The sequence below is a fragment of the Herpailurus yagouaroundi genome, unplaced genomic scaffold (assembly GCF_014898765.1).
Source record: "Herpailurus yagouaroundi ecotype Mexico unplaced genomic scaffold, PumYag 67700, whole genome shotgun sequence".
NCBI lineage: Eukaryota > Metazoa > Chordata > Mammalia > Carnivora > Felidae > Herpailurus > Herpailurus yagouaroundi.
In genome coordinates this window covers 3,087,956-3,110,003 of record NW_024420499.1, presented here as the reverse complement: position 1 = coordinate 3,110,003, position 22,048 = coordinate 3,087,956, and the positions used below count along the sequence as shown (strand labels likewise).

Below are 22,048 nucleotides of genomic sequence, written 5' to 3'. Positions count from 1 at the left end.
ATTAATTAAATTCCCACAGGATTTCTTGGACTGAACCAAGCTCTGTCTACTCTATGGCTAAGCTCAATTTTGATCAAATCTGTGCTGAGGTCTACAGGGCAGGTGGCAAAACAGGAAAAAGAAAGTTGACAGAAGGTGTCCTTCATCTCCTACTGAACACCAGCACTCAATCCTGTTATATTCCCTATTGGGTACAAGACTTGAGGGTATACTTGGGGCTAGTTCCTGGATGTGAGAACAAGCTTGTTTCGTTGGGAGGCCAGGCACAAGTTGAGCCTAAGAGGGAATGCAAAGCCATGTCTGCTGAGGAGTGCTGCAGGGGAAAACTGAAGACCATATTAGTGTTCAGATCTGAGATGAGTTTGAGGCTTGAAATCAGAACTGAAGCAAACCAGGAGGAGCTGGGTGAAGGCAGAGTAGGCCAGGAAGCAAGCTCCCTGAGAGTCTGTGGCATTTGGTTTTGGGTTAGGACTGTAGTCTCACACTCACCAACTGAATTTGAGCCCTGCAAGGAGGCAGAGAAGTACAACATTTACCAAGGTAGCTGGCTTTCTCTTCCCCCACCCCTACTCCTCCTCCTCCTTCTTCTCTATCTCTCTCTCCCTCTCCCTTCCCTCCTCCTCTCTCTCACACACACATGCGTTCAACATGTGAGTGTGTGTATATGTGTATGTAGGGGCCATCGGAGTAGTTGGGGACACAGCAGGGAGGAAATAGAGAAGGAGGGAAAGAGAGTAAAGGAAAAAGTCCAGTAGTAGGTTCTTCTGGTGCTGGTTCACCTCTTTGCTATTTTTTTAAAGGTTTAGTGTGTGTGTGTGTGTGTGTGTGTGTGTGTGTGTGTGTGTGAGAGAGAGAGAGAGAGACAGAGAGAGAGAGAGAGAGAGAGAGCAGGGGAGGGGCAGAGAGAGAGGGAGACACAGAATCCGAAGCAGGCTCCAGACTCTGAGCTGTCAGCATAGACCCTGAGGTGGGGCTCAAACACTTAACCGACTGAGCTACCCAGGAGCCCCTTTGCTATTTTTTTTTTTTTTACATGAATCCACAATCTGTAAGGAAGCCTAAAGCAAATTCCTAACTGGGAGTTATTGAGAGTTTTTAATTAGTTCTCTTGCCTAAAACCAGGAACAGTTTATTCCAATGATATAATGGTTTGATTTTCCTTTATGAGTTATAGTCATCTTTCTATTTCTCCTGTATGATATAGGCATTATTTGTATCTCCAGGCCATTCCATTTAATCAGTAAGATATCTTTTCCTTCTAGACTTGGAATTCAATTGTATTATGGCAGAGATAGCCAACTTACTTTACTTTTGCCCTGTTTCATTTAGACTGTTTCAATGCTGCCTGCTAACTCTCTCCCAAGCAATAAGATTTCTGATTGTAAATACGCTATTATAAAAATAATTGAAAAAATATTTATTGACTTCCTATCATATGCAAGGCAATGTGTTGTTTTCAGGGTGTGTTGTGAGGACTGGATAGAATAAAAATACAGAATGGAGTCCCTGCTTTCAGGAGCTGAGTCTACTTGGGAAGAGAAAGCGTTTAGACAGAAAACTATGGCTAAGAATAATACAAAAGGAATAATTTAAAAGGTCAGTTGTGAAATTCAGATACTATCTTATGAAGTCAGAGGAGGGAACAATCACCAAAGAGTAGGAAGGCTAGCAAAGGCTTTAAAATGCCTGCTACATACCAAACATGCAATGCATACATTTGTTGGGTGAAGTGGAATTTGAGCTAGATCTTGAAGGATGGGTAATATTTAGAAAGATAGTTTAGAGCACGAACTATATTCTTGATAGAATATATAATATAGGCAAATGCGGGGAAAGCATAGATGGTGTTGGGAGATACCGAAGTAGTAGTTTTTCTAAAATAAAGGGTTTATGAAAGGAGATCATATCAAAAATGTGGTTGGTGCCAGATGATGGAAGGCCTAGGATACATGGGAAAAGAGTGTGGGCTTTCTCCTCTAGGTAGTGCAAAACCACTGAAGGTTTTGAGAAAAGGATAATGTCAAGGGAGGATGCACCTGGTGACAGTGTGCAGGATGGACTGACAGGGAGAAACTGGAAGCAGGTGGCCTAGCTGGGAGGCTACTGGAGTGGTCTGGACAGGAAGTAATAAGGGCTGGAGCTACAGTGGTAGCAGTGGGAAATGTTATAAGATATAGAGTAACAACATGTAGAAGATGAATGAATGGGACTTAATGACTTGATTTCATACATGGGACAAAGGAAAGGTAGAAAGTAAGATGACTCAGGCTTCTAGTCCATGAGACTGAAGAACAGTGGCATTACCAGTAATGTTTTCTCTGCCTAGACGTTGTTTAATGCTGCCTTAGGCTAGTTTGCAAAAGGACGAGACTCAAGGAGCTATTTGTGTTGTCTGTTTAAGTCCCTTTTGCTTTGTTGTTTCTTGGGACTCTGGAAGAGTTCTAGAGATTCCAGACTGGCATGTTTGAAATCTGGACTACAGGCAGGACCAACCAAAATTATGACAGATCATTTCCATTGTGTCCTGATTCATCTCTCTTGCTATTTCATTCAGATTGCAAGTCTGTTGGTTCTACTCAGACTCACCTTTTTTTTGGCAATCAATAAGGACTGAATAGCTTTTATTCATTGGTGCGTCTTCCTCCTAACTCCCTTGGGCAGCACTGTCTCTCTGCTTGATATTAACACATATCTTCATGCTCATTTTTGGACTCTGAGAACTACAGATATCTCGGGGATTGATGCTTGCTGCTTTTTTGTGCACCTGAAGGCACCAGCCCTAGAAAACTAATGATGCCTTTAAGTTTATTTATCAATTTAAATAAAGGGGCCCTTTGCCTGCAGAGCAGGCTAAGAGGCTCAGGAAGATTTTTTTCCTTTCCTCACAGGGGATTGGGTTCAGTAGTGTATGCTTGAATGAATTCCTTGAAGCAAAAGAGACACTAAAGGAATCTATATGAAAGATTAAAAGAATAATGTCAGGTAGTATATAAAAACTTACTTAGTGTTGTAAGTGTTTACTTATTTCAAAACCATTTATAATAGTTTGTCTACAAGCCAGCATATTCCCCACCCCACCCCCAAACACATGTGCACTCCAAAATAACAAAGTTCTATGGTCACTTCTGTCATATATAGGAAAATAAATGGACTTAGAGTACCATTTTTTTAGATGAAGTTTTCTTTTTTTTATTAACTTGTTTTATTTTTTATTTTTTTTAAATTTACATCCAAATTAGTTAGCATATAGTGCAACAATGATTTCAGGAGTAGATTCCTTAGTGCCCCTTACCCATTTAGCCCATCCCCCCTCCCACAACCCTTCCAGCAACCCTCTGTTTGTTCTCCATATTTATGAGTCTCTTCTGTTTTGTCCCCCTCCCTGTTTTTATATTATTTTTGTTTCCCTTCCCCTATGTTCATCTGTTTTGTCTCTTAAAGTCTTCATATGAGTGAAGTCATATGATTTTTGTCTTTCTCTGACTAATTTCTCTGACTTAGCATAATACCCTCCAGTTCCATCCATGTAGTTGCAAATGGCAAGATTTCATTCCTTTTGATTGCCGAGTAATACTCCATTGTATATATATGCCACATCTTCTTTATCCATTCATCCATCGATGGACATTTGGGCTCTTTCCATACTTTGGCTATTGTTGATAGTGCTGCTATAAACATGGGGGTGCATGTGTCCCTTCGAAACAGCACACCTGTATCCCTTGGATAAATGCCTAGTGGTGCAATTGCTGGGTGGTAGGGTAGTTCTATTTTTAGTTTTTTGAGGAACTTCCACACTGTTTTCCAGAGTGGCTGCACCAGCTTGCATTCCCATCAGAGTACCATTTTTGATTGGAATAATGATAAATTTGAAAGTAGAGTCCATGGATCTTGTGCTTAGAATCATACTATATTTCATTTACCATGTAATTTTTTAAAGTTTTTATTTATTTATTTACTTAAGTAATTTCTACACCCAACATGGGGCTGGAACTCATGACCCCAAGATCAAGAGATGCATGCTCTTCTGATTAAGCCAGCCAGGCACCCCTTATTCATAGTGTATTAAAAAAAAAAACATTTTCATACTCCTTAGTTCATTTGATTCTCACAGCTCTCTTGTGAGGTAGGTCAGGAAGGTATCATTCTTTCCCAAGTTACACAGGGGAGAAATTACTCACTCAAAGTCGCTAAGCAATTTAGCATCAATGCCCTTTCTTTTTCTTTCCTCCACTTGCCCCTCCCTTTTCCTTTTCCTTCTCCTTCTTCTTTATTTTCCTCTGAAGAGGAAAGGCTATAGCCATGCTTTTCTCTGGGCCTCAATAGTCAATCAGTCATCAGGGGCAAGGGACAACTGGAAGAGAGATTAAGTCCCTCCTACAATGTAGAGATAATGCAGTTGCTGTTCACTATGGCAGCCCCACACATCTCTGGCAGCTAGCTTCAGAAATAGGAAGGAAGCAGCCAGGGTCTTTGGCCCAATCCCTCAGAATGAAAGCCGACCCTCTGCTTTGTCCATTGCAACGGATCCATTTTCCTAAGCATCTAGAATGTTGTATGGGGAGTAATCTCCCTCCCGAAAAGTTTAGATAATGAGTTCCCTTACAATATAGGATGGATCAAGTTATGGTCTAGGTGACTTAAACAAAGACCAATCTCATTCATGCACATAGTTTCAATGACTGATTTATAAAGCAATGAATATCAAATCTAGTCTCCTTGTACCTCTCTATCCTGAACTTAAGATTTAAGTAGGCTCAATCAATTGCCTGCTGAGCATTGCCAGTGGTATGTAATCCTTCCTCACATACATCAAATTCAACAGATCTAATACCAAATTCATCATCGCTCTCATCTTAATGTACCTCACATAATTCATATCTGCTTTTGGTGATACCATCTTGAATCCCCCTTTTCTATTATTCTCCCATACCCCATCGCCAAGAAGTATCAGTACAGCCTCTGACACCTCTACTCTCCATTTCCTTCTCTCTAGTCCTACTGCTGCTGTCTGGGTTCAGGACTTTGCCACTCTACTGGATTTGTCACTCTAGTGGATTATTGCACCCTCTTGTTTTATGATCTGCCTGACTTCATGTTCTCCTCCATCTTTCACTTGGTGATTGTGAGATTTCCATAACACAAATCCAACCATATCTTGCCCCTGCTTAAAAGCTTGCCGATGGTTTTATTATGTCTACCGGATCATGTTTGAATTGATCAGTAGGCATCTACCTGGCTCTCCAAAGGCTTCTTTTCCTACTTCCACTCACGTACCCTGGACCCCAGCTATGCCATATTACCTCTCCCCAGCACATTTCTGACTTTCCTTATACCTCTGTCTTGGCTTCGGATGGCTTCACTTGATACCTGTTCCCTGCTTGTGAATACCTACTTCTTTCAGTTGCAGCTCAAATGTTACCTCCCTCTCTATAGCTCTCCCTAATGTCTATAGGTAGAACCCAAACTTCCTGTTTCTCTGCTCCCATGGTCCCAGAGTTGTCTATAGTTCTGTAGATACACTGAAAACAGCTTCCGTCATAAGATATTGTAATTATTGGTTTTTCAGAAATAAAACAGGCTTGGGGATAGGGAGAAGATCTTATCCACTCTCCCACCATCCTACACACTTCGCATAGTATTTAGCACTTAGTTGGTTTTCAGTGAATACTCAATGAATCTGTAATTCATTAAGAAATTCATTTAATCGTTCAGCCCCTGTATTTGGCCCAAGGTTTTTGGTGATGAACCTGCAAGGCCTGGCCCTGGCCCTCATGGGGCCTACCATCAATGCTTAGAATGGTGGGAGACACCTATAAATAGATGAAGAATTCTAATGGAATATGGTAAGTGTACAGTTTGAATTTACATTGTCAGACTGCATAAAACAGAGGCAAAGAGCATAATCTCTTCTCTAGAACTGGGCTAGCCTGGATTTGGAGATTGGTTTCACCATTTCCTAGTTGTGTTGCTTTAGGCAACTTACCTAATGTCCCTGTGTTTTTCTTTCCTTATCTGTAAAATAGGAATTATTATAGTCTTTATCTTACAGAGGTGCTTTGAGGATTATAGGAATTAATTTTTTAATGTTTTATTTATTTTTGAGAGAGAGAGTATGAGCAGAGAGGGAGACACAAAATCTGAACCAGGCTCCAGGCTATGAGCTGTCAGCACAGGGCCCGACATGGGCCTCAAACTCATGAACTGTGAGACCATGACCTAAGCCAAAGACGCTTAACCAACTGAGCCACCCAGGTGCCCCTATGAGTTAATATTTATAAAACACTCAGTGTCTGACATATACCAAGTGTTTAATAAATTAAATGAAATCTGGTGGAGAGCACAATGAAAACTAAATTGCTTGGCTTAAGGGATAATGGGGTTAACCTTGTTTCTTCCTTACCACTTCTGATTTTACCTCTCTTAATGACCTTCCCCCTTCCTGTCACTTTAGGTTCAGAGCTTATTTAGGAAAAAAAAAAAAAAAAAAAAGAGGGAGGCTTGGTGAGAATGCCTCTTCAGGGTGCAGTGCAAAGCCCAGCATCCTGCCACTCTTTCTACTTACCTACCTCACACACTTGGACCCTCAACCTTGCTCAGGCCCAGTCACCTGTGTGGCAAGGGCTAAGTCCTGGGGCCCTGACTAGTGGGCCTTAGGTGTTTCCCTGTGTTATTACCAGTCTCATCTCTTTTCCATCCCTCTTTGGGAATGGCTTTTAGCCCATCCCTGCCTGCTCTCCTCACAGAAAAGACTGTGGTGGTGGTGGGGGGGGGGGGCCCTGGGACTCGCAGGCAGACATTTTGCAGGGCTTTTGACAACCTCTGGCCAAAAAGGGTCCTTACCCTAGCCATTCCTTCCCTTGTTGCCTCTCTTCCACTGACTCCCACCCTTGTGGGGCTTCTGAGCCCAGTAGCGTCAGGGAGGGGGGAAAGGAGAGAAGAAAAAAATCGCTAATAGCCCCTGTAATTATTTTTATATTGCTTTATTTATTTGCCGAGACAACTGTCTTGCCATATTGCTAGAACGTGTGTCTGCCGTCTCAGATTTGGCAGGCCAACTATGTCACTGCTTTAATGACTCCGGAGCCATGTCCCTGAGAGGTCGTCCTAATTGTTCCTGCCTCCTCAGCTCGGTGCCAGGGGTTTTGTCTGTCTGGAGGTTGCGGCTGGCCGGTGGGAAAGGCATGCAGTCTCAAGCGCCTTCCCTCTGCCCACTGTCCACCTCCGCTTCTCTCAGATCAAAGCTCTTGAGACCTACTGCCGACCCCAGGAAAAGCTGGTAAACTCTTCCCCTTTGCCAGAGATAGGGAGGGAGATGCACTCAGAGAAGAAGCATGGCAGGTGCATGAAACGCTCCATTGAACGGTAGAAGGGCTGGGAGGAACGCTGTGCATCTCCCCTGCCTATTAACTGTCAAGGTCACTGAAACCTTGAGCCTCCTTTGAAAAGTTTCCCAGACCCTTTAGTTGCCAGAGTCCTAATAATTCCTTATATCCGGGAAAGGATTTGTAAGTATGTTCACACACATTTTTTTTTTCTTACTTAAAAACCTGGTGAAGTAGATACTATTATCATCCCATTTTACAGATGAAAAAACCAAGGTTAGAGAGATTAAGAAATTTGCTTATAATGTGGGAACCCTGAACTTTCTATTCCAAGCTCATGCTCTTTTCGACAATCTAAGCATGTCTCTTTGTCTTTCCTGTCCCTCCATTCCCAGAAAGGGTACAGATAAGCTGCTACAACAGCCTGCCCCTCCTGTACCTCTCTCTCCATTTACGATATTTTCTTTGCGATCTCTAGTGCCCTTTAGCTGTACATGAGGCCTGAGCAGTGGCCTATGCCTTAGATCTCCCTTTCCCCCTCCCAGAGAGAAAGAAAGCTCAAGATCTGATTCCTACTATTGAACTGATGACTGATCCTTGGGTAATGGGCATTGTATGCAGGTTCTACAGAGTTCCTCTTTTCAGCCAGGGCTCAGGCTTAAAGGAACAATGCTCACCTAATGGAGATTCAGACACCAAGGTCAGGTGAACGGACCCGTTTCACTGTCTCCTTACGGAGAAAGGAACGTATTTTAGCTAGAGCTATTTTCAAATAGTATTCAGCTATTTCAGGGGCAAAGAAGTGTGTAAGGCTCTTGCTCCTGATGTCTGCCTGAAGGGGGCTCAGTCAGTGCTGCTGCCTTTCTGGCTGGTGAGCAGTAGGGAAGTACACATATTAGCAGAGCCCCCACTCCTGGGACAAGTGGAGACCCTCTGTTCTGGGTAGAGGACCAACTGCTCCCAGAGAATACACGTGGGGAGAGCTATGGGTTGGGAGTAGAGGACCTTGGCTTCTCGTTCCACGTTTGTCATTGCTTCGTTGAGTAAATCCCTTTACTACTCAGTTCCCTGCTCCTGTCTATAAAATGCAGTGAAGCTCTCTCAAATATAAAATAAGCACTTGGGGGCGCCTGGGTGGCGCAGTCGGTTAAGCGTCCGACTTCAGCCAGGTCACGATCTCGCGGTCCGTGAGTTCGAGCCCCGCGTCGGGCTCTGGGCTGATGGCTCAGAGCCTGGAGCCTGTTTCCGATTCTGTGTCTCCCTCTCTCTCTGCCCCTCCCCCGTTCATGCTCTGTCTCTCTCTGTCCCCAAAAAAATAAATAAAAACGTTGAAAAAAAAATTTTAAAATAAGCATTTGGATTGCACTGTGTACTTTTTCACACAAAGTACTTTGTTTGGTCAGAAAGTCTGGTTTAAACTTAGGATGAGGAAACCGGCTCAGGAGGATTATGTGGCAGAACCAGGATCTAAACCCAATTGTGTTGGAAGGTCATGCTTCAGCGTCTTTATATGTTAGGTGAAGATAATGATGATGACAATGATGGAAGCCAATGAGTGTTTATCAGAAGCCGGACTCTGTGCTAAGGAGTGTTACTTAATCATCACAACATATCAGTAAGGACAGTACTCTTCTTGTCCTCAGTTTAGAAATGCAGTGCGTAAAATGCTGAATGAGAAAGTGCTTTGGGATGTGCTTTCCTCAGTGCTGTCTGATTGCAAACCAGTCCTCTGCATCATTTTAATAGGCTCACCAGATGAGCCTGGTAGCCTCCAAGGGGAATGCACACTTGTCTGGGTCCCAGGTCAGAAGGTCAGGCCAGGATGGGAAAATGCCTACAGGAGACCCTCCTTCACCAGCGGGAAGGTGGGGTGTGCAGCATCCTCAGCCCTAACCTGTTGCTGCGTGAGCTGAGCTGCACATGACCAGCGAGCTCAGCGGGCACCTGTTTGGGAGCACCTGTTGTTCCATTTCTTCCTTGCCACCTTGACTGTTAGCCAAAGCATTTATTTCTTCCGTCTCCAGCCTCTTCAAGCAACTAGGGAGACACATCCCTTTCCCCAGTCCCTGTTCTGCCTTTGGTTTGCCCAGACAGGAGTTGACCTGTTAGCCTTGTCACTTTACCTCTGGAGTCTCAAGGGAACCAAATCTAACACACCAGCTGTAAGAGCATTGTATTTGGATCTGTGCCGGGACACCATAAAGCTTGTGCCCTGTGCCTCATAAATTAAGAGATTTTATTGCTGGGCTCATGGAGTTTTGCTAGGCACTCAATACACCTCTAGCACTAGCCCCCATCCTTCAGCAGTATCATTCTCTGTCCATAAAAGTCATTCTCTGTCCATAAAAAAGAGTTTGTGTTCCTCTCCAGACCTTTCCAGTGCATTGTCTGTCTGTTATCATGTTGCGACGAGATTTCAGGGAAAGGTATCCAGAAATGTCAGGGAGGCTGTGCCATCATGCAAACCAGATACCACACCAGACAGGATAAAGATGAGCACGTTTCAGAGTCTGATGACAAGGTGGTGGTTTCGAGGACAGGCAGGTGTGGAATCAAGCGGTTGCCGGGGTTAACCTTGCATTTTCCAAGACTTTCAACACTTTTTCAAGTCCTGAAATACCTCAACCCTTCATTTAGGTTTCTCCTCTCAGGCTTTTGAGTACCTGTAGAGAAAGTCACATTGGCTGTGCAGATTGGTGCCATCAAGTTCTCATCTTGTAAGTTCTGCCAAGCCCATGGTGCTATTCTATGCACGCTTCTTTTTTTTTTTTTTTAAGTTTTTAGAGTTTCTTTATGTATTTGGAGAGAGAGAGAGCACAAGTGGGTGAGGGGCAGAGTGAAGGAGAGACACAATCCCAAGAAGGCTCCACACGCCATGAATGCAGAACCCGACGTGGGGCTTCAACTCACAAACTGTGAGATCATGACCTGAGCTGAGATCAAGAGTTGGATGCTTCACTGACTGGGCCACCCAGGCGCCCCTACCCGCTTCTGTTTTTTTTTTAATTTCTTGGGTCGTCTTCCTTTTGAAAGTCCCATAGATGGGGATCCATCTTGTTGCCCTCCTGCCCACCCCCCCGCCTCACAACAGAAAAGCTTGTCCCGTACCTCACAGAGAAAAGTCTTTGAGATGTTAACTTCCTCCACTGCGTGCCAAATCTTATATTTGTATCCAATTTCATTTTACTTTTGGAGGTGTTTCTATTCCTTTCTAAGACTGATCTCTGCACCTCTGCTCTTGATCCTCTACCTCCTACCTCCATTTGTTTCTCAGATGCTTAATCTTCTTCACTCAACGCTCCCCTTATCAACCCTTGAATGTGTTCGAGTGTCATCACCCATAATAAAAATTCTCATTCAGTCTCCATTTGTATCGTTTTTGTCTCCCGTTCCTTTTGCCACCCATCACAGTTGAGTTTCTGTGTCCATGACTCATTTCTACCTCATCAGAACATTAACAGCAGCTAATATCTATTAAGTTCTTACTATGAATCAGGCACTGTGTTGGGCACATTATATGAACAGTCTTCTTCGATTCTCACAACAACCCTCTGACCTAAGTACTATCGTAAGCTCCATTTTACCCACAAGGGTGGTTAGAGCTTTTGAATGACTTATTCAAGGTTACATGGTCCAGTGAGTGATAGAGCTGGGATTTGAACAGAGGTAATCTGACATAAGAGCCCATACTTTAACTCAGTTACCCACAGACTTGTTCTGTAAAGGCCTAGGCAGTGAAGCTTTTAGGCTTTGCATCCCACATGGTCCCTGGTGCTACTGCACAGCTCCGTTCTTGTGGTGTGAAAGCAGCTATAGACAATATGTAAATGAATCAGAGTGACTGTGTTTCAATAAAACTTTATTTATGGACAATGAAGTTGCAGTTCCTGTAATCTTCACATGCTATAAACTATCCTACTTCTTCTTCGGAGTTTTTTTCAGGCATTTAAAACCATGAAGACCATTTTTAGCCTGCAGTCTGTACAAAAACAGGTGATGGGTTGTGGTTTGCTGACTCCTGCTCTAACCATGCCATTATTCAGGGCTTGTCGGAATATCAAATCCAATGGATTAGCTCTTAATGCTGTTGATACAACCCACTTTTTCTCCTCCCATGATTTTGAAGGCAATACTCACTTTCAGTTTTCCTTCTACCTTTATAAATCCATTAGTCTCTTCTGAGAGTCTCTTTTCTCCCGTCTACCTTTCAAATGTTGGTATTTCCCAGGATCAATCATTGACTTCTTTCTTTCTTTCTTTTTTTGTTGCTCTGGTAGAGTAATTGATCCTACTTCCATGACTAACACTGGCTGTTAATGTAATAACTCAGAGCATGGGCATCTGAGTTTACTTTCCTGGGTTTAAATCCTGGCTCTAATAGATACTACCTGTGTGACCTCATGGGGTTGTTGTGAAGGTTAAATGATTTATGATTTGGAAAATTCTCAGAACCATGTTGTTAACATAATACATGTTTAATAAAATATTCATTATCATCATGTTATTATTGATTAGATATAGGCATCCTAATCTATATCTCCAGCTCAGACTTCTCCTTCGAGTCCTACACCTATACATCTAATCGCCTATTTAACATCTGTAACCTAGATGTCCTGCTGGCACCTTCACTTTAACATGTTCCAAACTTAATACATCATCTCTCTCCCACTCCCAACCCCCCCAATGCTAACCTGCTATTTTCCTCCATACTTCCTTATTCTTGTTAGCAGCATCACTGTCCACTCAGTTACTTAACCGAGAAAGCTGGGAATCTAGTTTAATGTCAGAAAAAAAGTGACATGAGACATCCAGCTTTGAAGCCAAGAGGAGACTGAACATTTTAAATCCCCCTCAGTGGGGATTTGAGATTAGCTATGCGATTGATTTGAAAAATTTCCTCTCTCCCCTTTCCTAACCTCCTCCCCTTTATTCCTGCTAGAATGATCTTCTCTCTCTCCTTTAAACGTGATGTGTCCATTTCTAACTCCTTACCTTTGGCCACACAATTCCTTTCATCTGAAAGGCACCCCCCCATATATCTCCAAATGCCATTCATCACTCAAGAGCTAGAACACCCATGAAGTCATCTTGACTTCTCTCATCAACAAGATAAGGTATATTTTGGAATTGAGAGCTTATATTTTTAAAATGAATTTCACAATTACATATGTCATACTTTACAAAACCTTTTGTCACAAGTCTATAAGTCATACTGTTTCAACTGGATTATAAACATCTTAGGTTCACAGAGCATAGGATGTTCTCTTTTGTGAATTCTCCATAGTGTCTCACACAGGTCCCCTTTTGCCTTCAATCACTCTTTCTCTGGCTCCTCTCCCTCCAATAAACATAGGCCACAAAGTTCTACTTTAACTATTCACTTTTATCCTTCTTTTGACTGTCTCTCTTGGAGGTTTTTAAATCCGTTTTTAGAGATAATTTTTGTAGACCTATATCTATGACTTCCCAAATTTTCATTTCATTTCCTAACCTGTCTCTTGAGCTGCAGTCCCACGCCTCAAAGTTTTTGATGGATGTTTTCATGAGGATGTCTTGCCTGACGTCAAACTTAATACTATATTGAAATCTTAACTCATCATCTTCCCATCTCACCCCACCTTCACATGTCCTTATGGCATCATCATCTTCTGTCACCTGGATAAAACTTGCAGTCATCTTTGACTACTTTCATCACACATATACAGTCATTCACTATAGTATATCTACCGTCCCCTTATGGTATCTTTTACACCCCATCCTTTTCAGGTCCATTATAACAACAACCATAATAACAACTCTAGCAGTTAACATGTAATGAATGTTTGCTATGGCTGGGCACTGGGCTAAGTGTTTTATATTTATATTTTATATTTTCATCTGCATAGCATTATGAAGTAGGTATTCTTAGTATCTTCTTTTCATAGATGAGAAAACTAAGGCTCAGAGTGGCAGAGTGAGAATCACACCAAAATGGGTTTGGACTTAGCTTCCTTACTTAACCACAGTGCTACTTACTCCTCGTCCCTAGATTTCTATAATTGCTTCCTAACTGCCATGCCTTCTATTTCTTGCTCCTCCACCAATCGTTCCTGTAGACCGTTTCCAGAATAATCATCTCCAAACATTGCTACCATTATTTCATTTCTCATCTCAAAATCATTTGCTATCTCCCTTTTATTCACTGAATTAAATGTAGTCATAGCCCAACCTATCAGGCCCTCCACACTCTTACCACAACCTAACTTTCTAGCTCTGTCTCCTGGAAGCATATACCTCCGCGAAAGGATCCAACCACAGTGTTCTACTCAGCCATACCATGATGTCACGTCTGCTTCTATCATCTACTCACTCCTGACCCTGTTGTGAGTTCCTAGAGGGAAAAGGATGGGTGTGCATGTTCGTACCCCACAGTGCCTTCCACCTAGTCTACACGTAATGAATATATGTCAAATGTTTGACAGTAGGGACTCAGTTACCACTTGGAGATTGTTTAATTACTCCTTCACACTCTCCTCTTTCTTTCTTTACCAATAGTGTTCTCATTTTCTATTCCTTAGCATAATTACCCTACAAAAATGTAAAAATCCTCTTCTCTGCAGTACCAACATCTTAGGAAAACCATGTCATCAGCTTTTTCCTCTGTTTATCCCGAAACATACCTTCCCGTCAATCTTTCTTCATTGCTTGCAAGTTATCATTAGACTAAATTGTACTAATCTAGGAAAGGTTTCTGGAGATGACCGCTGTGTGAAGATGATAGCACAGCCTATAGCATAAAGTCCTCTGGTGGATCTTGAGGTGAAATATTTTATGTAAGCTGCAGACTTTTAGGCCATGTTCAGCACTGGCCAGGGCCCCCGAGTGACTGTATCTAAGAGATGGCAAGGGAAGTGACAACTGGGAGGCTTAGTTCCAAATGCAGATATTATAAATCTCCAGATGTTCTTACATCCAAGAGAGAAAGCATTCTCATTTTTTACTGAATCTTTTTTAGTTTAGCTTATTTGTTTGTGTTTTAGATCCTTGCTGCTTTCTGGGCATTGCCACAGATTAGGGACCACAATGGCGAGGGACAGGATGGAATGCCTTTATAGTTCAGGAAGATCATGGTGTTTTATGTTTAGGCAGAGATTTCATTTATTTATAAGGATTGTTTATAACATCTTCTCAGTGGTTCCAGTCATCCAAAGTAATATTTATCAAACTTTTTGACAGTAACCCACACAAGAAAAACATTTTACATTGGACCCAATATACACGCAAACCTGTGCACATGTACCCACATACACACACACGTACGTTACTGAACAAAAGTGTCATTAAACAATGTCCACTCTTACTATATGTGATTCACATTTTTCTCTTTTTATCAATTTAATTTAAAAACAGTTGTGGTGAACTGCTAATCTGATTTCAAAGTACATTAATGAATCATTGCCAACACTTGAAAAACACTGGTTTAAAGGATGGAAACAAAAAGAGATGATAAGATGTTCTGTTTTGTGCTACTAGAAGGAAGTATACATTGCATGCAATTGACAAGCTGGCAAGGAACAGTTCTTAAGCCACAGCTAAAGACCAAAGTCCATAGCAGGGATAACAAAAATAATTAATTGTGGTGTATTGATTTTGTTAGCAGCTTTACACAATTCTTTGTTTAAAATTAAACTTGTAATTTTTGCATGTGTGTGTGTGTGTGTGTGTGTGTGTGTGTGTGTGTTGTGCCTTTTGCTGCATAACATGCTACCCAACTATATGGTAGTCTATTTCGATGTTTACAAGGATGGAAGAGTTCCACATTCTTCTGCAAATTAGATAGAAAGCTGTGGCGCTTTTTCAAAGATTATTCATAAATAAGATATTGAGATTATTTATTTGAACCTACGATGCCTTTATTACTACATGGAATAATACTAGCTACCTTTCATGAATTTGCTATGGTTTTTTTCCCCAGTGAGGGCTATACGACATTATTGAAGCATTAGGGTTATATAACGTACAGAGTATTAAGGGGAGCATCATGGGGCCAAGGGGACTGTACAGTATTTTAGAAACTGGGTATAGTCACCAGTTGCTCGGATAACTGATTGGCTCAAAGATCTCTCCCTTAAACAGATGTTAGTTCTTCCAAAGTTGCATTGTAGTGAGACTGCAGCAAAAAGACAAGATAGATTTGAGCTGTAGTTTGAGAGATTTTGTGATGCTGTAAAGATCTTTCTGAACATCAATTCATAGTTTCTTGCATTTGCATTCAGAAGTTCTTGAGGGGGAAAAAAATTAGGAACGGGTGGCAACCTAGTAGATGGTACACAGTGCAAGCAAGCTTTTTCACTGAATACCCTTTGATATATTTTCATTAAACATTTTTTAATGTTTATTCATTTTTGAGAGACAGAGAGACAGAGCAGGAGTGGAGGAGGGGCAGAGAGAGAGGGAGACACAGAATCCGAAGCAGGCTCCAGGCTCTGAGCTGTCGGCACAGAGCCCGATGCGGGCTCGAACCCATGAACCGTCAGATCGTGACCTGAGCTGAAGTCGGAAGTGTAACTGACTGAGCCACCCCAATGCGGGCCTCAAACCCATGAACCGTGAGTTCATGACCTGAGTAGAGATCAAGAGTTGAATGCTTAACGGACCAAAATACCAAGGAAAACAAAAATGACAACCAAAAGAGCTTTCTGACAATGAGGAGACAGTACAATGTAGGCCAAGGGAGAAATGCAAGATTTGTAGGAAGAAACTGGGTGTTCCAACCTGCCTCCACCATTTACTAGCTGTGCAATACCGGGGGATACCACTTAACATGCCTGATCCTGTCTCCTCATCTGTTAAATGGGAGCATAGCTATATAGACCCTGTAGTGAAGATTATTTAAGATAACATATTTGTAGCACTCAGCACATAGAAGATTGTGGTAGACAGGATAATGGCCCTCTAAATATGTCACCACAGCCCCAGAACCTGTGAATGTGTTAGGTTACATGGTCAAAGGGATTTTTTTTTTCAGATGGAATTAAGGTTGATAATTAGATGACCTTCAAATAGGGACACTATCCTGGATTATCCAGGTGGGCCCAGTGCCCTCATGTGGGCTCTTAAGAGCAGCAGGAGAAGGCGGAATAGTTAGAGAGAGATGCAAAGGAAGAAGAGGTAGGAGAGATTCAAAGTGTGAGGGGCACTCAACCTGCCCTGACTGGCTTTGAAGTTGGAGGAACTGGGCAGTGGATCAAGGAATGTGGGGGGGGGGGGCCCTTCAACTGACAAACAGCAAAGAAATTGGGACTTCACTCCTACAACCACAAGGAAGTGAATTATACCAACAACCTGAATGAGCAAAAAAAATGGATTCTCCCCTAGGGCCTCCAGAAGGAAATGCAGCCCTGCTGACAGCTGATTTTTAGCCCAGTGGTCCCCATGTCCAATTTCTGACATGCAGAATTATAACAATAATATATTTGTATTGTCTGAAACTGCTAAACTTGGGGTTGTTATGGCCATGATAGAGAACTTATACAAAGATGTTCAATTATCAACAGCAATTGCTATTGTTAATTTAGGGTGATCATAGAAGTCCCAGAAATTAGTGATTTACATTGTCTATTATAAGATTATTGATGATGCACTAATGGGATCCTCTTGAAAATCAATGGATGTTGGGCAACCCCAGTTTGAATCGAAGCTGTGGGTCTCAAACACACCAAAGGTCTGGGACCCAAAGGTAGCATATGCCAGTGAATTAAGTTTCTGGAGAATCAAGTGCTTAGTGGTTTTATTGGAATGTATGCAATTTATTAAAATGTATAGAATTTTTGGAATTCATAGGTGCTATATCTATCGTATTTTACAGGTGAGAATATGGAGCCGGTAGAGAACATTGTGGGCTGGGAGGAGGTAGGGCATTTCTCATTCTTCTCACCTGTAAAATAGTGATAGGGATAGTGTTTACTTAAGTCATTATGTCTAAAATGAGTAAGTTACTTGCTTCCTTTGAGCTTCGGTATTGTCCATAAAATAAAGATGATAATGTACCTATTTTATGCAGTTGTCCTGTGGGTTTAAATGAGATACTGCACGTAAAATGCTGGCCACATAATGTAGCACCTTCTAAGTGTTAACTGTTGCTGTTGGGCTGACCTTTGTAAGATGTGTTGATAAGGAAAGGTATTATGTAATAATACGTCATTACTTTCTGAGGGAAAAATCAGTGTAGCTTAGGTGGAGATTTATATATAATATTTTTGTTCCTTTGGTGGACTCAGATGTAAAAAGTTTCTCTTTTGAGGGGCGCCTGGGTGGCGCAGTCGGTTAAGTGTCCGACTTCAGCCAGGTCACGATCTCGCGGTCCGTGAGTTCGAGCCCCCCGTCGGGCTCTGGGCTGATGGCTCAGAGCCTGGAGCCTGTTTCCGATTCTGTGTCTCCCTCTCTCTCTGCCCCTCCCCCGTTCATGCTCTGTCTCTCTCTGTCCCAAAAATAAATAAACGTTGAAAAAAAAAATTAAAAAAAAGTTTCTCTTTTGAGTTTCTCTGCTATGCCTTGACCTACATCGTTTATTTAATTAAAAAAATTTTTTTTAACATTTATTCATTTTTGAGAGGGAGAGAGACAGAGCATGAGCGGGGGAGGGGCAGAGAGAGAGGGAGACACAGAATCAGAAGCAGGCTCTAGGCTCTGAGCTGTCAGCACAGGGCTCCACGCGGGGCTCGAACTCACGGACCGTGAGATCATGACCTGAGGCGAAGTCGGACGCTCAACCGACTGAGCCACCCAGGCGCCCCTACATCATTTTTTTAAAACCCAAACCATTTGACACCTACCCTGTGAAGTAAGGGTTACTATTCACCCATTTTACAGATTGGTATCGGGCAAAAAGTCTGGCAATATTTAGTTCTGCCCCTGGAATGCTATTTCAGGTTTGATTTTTTCACAGTTGCTTCACTGAAGGATGTGTGTGTGTGTGTGTGTGTGTGTGTGTGTGTGTGTGCATGTGTTTGCCTACTGTATGTATTTGCAAATATGCAGAAAGAGCCTCACTACTAACTTTCTACCTTCGTAATTTTGAGACATGCCATATAGAATAGGGCTACTTCTGACTTCAGTCTTATTCTATGGAGTGATTTTGTCAGGAACACCTTTAATTCTTTCTGAATATTTGTTTGGGGGCTCCCATTCTTTTGAAATTTATTTTACTTTTGGGTGTCTGTGGAAAGCCCAGTGCGATTCACGCCAATTAGGAATAGAAGCTAGGCACCCAAGACATCACATCTAGTGATTAGTTGACTAGCAAACTAAAATTATTGACCAAGTCATATTAATTATAATGATATTTTCCATGTATTGATTGTTCACAATATGCCAATGTCACATAGTGTCTCATTTAATCTCCATAACAACTCAGGGTCAGCAGGTACTATTATTAATCCCTTTATACTGATGAGGAATCTGGGGTGGGGAGACAAAGTACCTCGTACAAGTTTACATAGCTAGTTATTTGTGGGCAGGATCAGGAATTGAACTCAGGTCTGTGTGAGTCCCCAAGTCCAAGTCCTCCTGGTAAGGAGAACAGTCCTATGGTCTGACTCCCCTGAAATCAACTCTCTTGCCCACACTTAAGGCTTTTACACTGGATAATGGGAGAAGTGGACCTAGGGAAAGTTTATATTTTAGAGTTTTTTAAAAAAGTGATAAGTCACTTGAATTGTCCCTGTGTGCCCCGTAGATAATGGTTTATTTTCCAATGACTTTCAGATGCTTTTTGGGATACACTCTAGTCCAGTGCCTCTCAAATCTTAACATTTGAACAAATCACTGGGGAAACTTCTTAAAAATCAGATTCCAATTTATTAGGTCCAATTTATTAGGTCCGAGGAAGAGTTTAAGATTCTGTACTTATAAATACCTCCCGGGCACCAGGGTGGCTCAGTCAGTTAAGTGTTGGACTTCGGGCTCAGGTCATGATCTCACAGTTCATGAGTTTGAGCCCCGCATCGGGCTCTGTGCGGACAGCTCGGAGTCTGAAGCCTGCTTCAGATTCCGTGTCTCCCTCTCTCTCTGCCCCTCCCCTGCTCGTGCTCTGTCTGTCTCTCCCTCTCAAAAATAAATAAACAAACATTAAAAAAAATAGCTCCTGGGGGATGGTGGTGCTACTGGTGTGGGGATCACACTTGGAGTAGCAAGGCCCTAACCTGCTCCATCCCAGCCTCTTCTTACTAACCTTGTGATAGCCTCATGACAGTGTAGAAGTTCTTCATATCATCCTTCTGGATTATAACAGACGTGTTTGCATTGGCCTATTTTACAGATCATGGGGGGAAAAAACGCAAAAAACTGGGGTGGGATTAATTGAAACCAGGTATCAAAGCTAAAGAATGGAGGTAGGAAAAACACCCTACCCCCCCCCCCCGAAAACCTTCCTTCTTCTCATACTCTACTATAAAAACCATCTGCCTTGTCTTTTCTGCTTCTTTTGTTTTAATTTCTCAGGAAGTGTGTGAATGTGTGTGTGTGTGGTGTGTGTGTGTCTGTGTGTCTGTGCCTGTGCATGTGCATGTGTGTGTCTTGGGGGCACGTGGTGGGTGAGAAGGCAAGTCACAAGGATATGGCAATAAACATGGTAAACATAATCGTGGCACAAAAGTGGAGGGTTGTGATCTTGGTAAACTTGGTTTTAGTTTCCTCTTTGACTTCCTGGAAAGATCTTCGGAGAGCTTTGGGGAATTTATTCAGTCCTAGCAGGAAGTCTTGGGTTCTGGTTGGGGCTCTGTCGCTAGCCACCTGTGTGATTTTGACAAATCATTATCACCCTCTGGGCCTCAATTTCTCCATAGGTGAAATGACAGCATTGGCTCCTGCTCCCATCCCTGTTCATTTCCCACTATGGGCTTTTGAAAAAGCTGGGACAATTGCATTGGCTACCAGTATTTGAGTAGTAACTCCACAATGAGTGATGGCGAACCAAACCTTGGGAATTTGCAAAGTTCCCCGGACCCAGTGAACTGTGAATTTTTTGCTTGGCCCCACCAGCTTTTATTTATTTATTGAAATCATCTGCTATCGCTCAGTGGTGCACGCTGCACACATTTGTTTAGGATACCACAGCCAGATCATTCAGGCCTCATTCTTTGCAATCAGTATGGGTCTGTTGGTCTCAGTGCTCAAAGGAGTTGAGAGAGCCATCAACAGAAGGAAAGCTCCCGTGAGTTTTGGAAAGAATGACAAATCTCAGCTACGAAGCTCTGGATTCAGTGGCTAGCCTCAGCTTAGCCCTGATCTAAAACAGAAGACTGCAATTTCTCCCTAGAATGAGGCATCATTTCTGCCAGAAGGATGCAAACTTTGTGATACCCCTCCTTGAAAACCTGGAAAATGACCAGACCAGGTTGGGCTGGTTTAGACTACAGGGCGCTTTGGGGAGAAAGTTCCTGCCCCTCTCATTCCGCACCAGCTAACTACAGGCTTCTGAACAGCTTAGTGTACTTAGCTAAAAACAAGCATAAAGCAGGCAGAAATGTTTTGGTCCCTCTCTTTCAGTGATGGAGCCACGGCAAGAAACAAATTGGAATATTTGGAAGCAGGCTGGAAGGAAATAGCATGACACACTTGAAATATACATTCGATAATTAAGCACCTGAACGGCTTGTAGATAGGGATTTAATATGCTAAGGGGTGAAATGGGATGGTAAAAGTGAAAATGTACTCCAGTGCTCCCAATTCTCTGGTTCTAAGGAATTCTATCATTGTTCACTCAGTGTTTACAAAGCAAGTCATAGGCAGTTTTACCGTGCTTCACATCGGAATCAATTTTCTGGACTAATTCCATCCTCAGCTGAGCAAAAGAAAGCAAACACCTGGATGGTTTTCTCTCCATGTGTTTCAAAACATCTTTGGGTTCTCTCCTAACCCTCTTTTCTTCTTCCCTACCGTACCTTTAATTTTTTGGCCCACCCTTCTCTAAGCACGTATGGTTCTGCGTGTCATTCGGGTAGTTAATTCTAGAAAGCATGGAATCAAAGGACTGTTGCTCTTATAGTTGGCAGATATTTGGTGCAGGTTTCTATGTTGGAGCATGCACCAAAGGCAGGGAACCTGTGTCAACACAGCCAGGGACTGCATCGGTTCTGTATCCCTGCACTACCCACCTCCATGTCCTTTGAGTAACTGTGGATCAGGACCCACTGTGGCAGTCAGATATACACATCACCAAGAACAGAGCAGAGACCTGTACCTTCCTTAGGCTGCATCCCTGTAGACACTTTCAGTTCTTCCCCAAGTATGAAGCTGCCAGTTCTTTCCTACCTGTCTGCAACCTGGTCTTTGCTATTTATGGGGAAGTATAATTTTAACCTATCTAAGAAGATATTTGCTTATGATTGCCTAAAACAAGTAACAGCATGGGCATCTTTTCAGATCCTACTTGAGTACTCCTCATTCTGTTCTGTCTCTAGGCTCTAGGCAGGGAGCATTAGGATAAATTGCCCAATGCAATGTAAACAGTTTCCCTTAATGCAGAATCTGTTTTTCTCATTTGCTGAATTGGAAGGAGGTAATTCATTGTATTCTGGTAATATAGTAATAAATAGAAAGTTTAACAGAAGAGCCTGGGTGCTTTGGAAGCACAAATTCAAACATTCCCCTCTTTGCTACAGCAGCACAGAGCCCGATTGCATGGGGTTGATCCGGGTCCTTGAAAAAATACACACACACACACACACACACACACACACACACGC

At 42.4% G+C, this 22,048-nt stretch overlaps 1 protein-coding gene across 1 annotated transcript in view; it reads right to left on the bottom strand.

Annotated features, from left to right (window-relative positions):
* The window catches only part of TRPC5 (transient receptor potential cation channel subfamily C member 5), a 276,342-nt gene that overhangs the window by 252,287 nt on the left and 2,007 nt on the right, over positions 1–22,048 (bottom strand). The window lies entirely within an intron of this gene.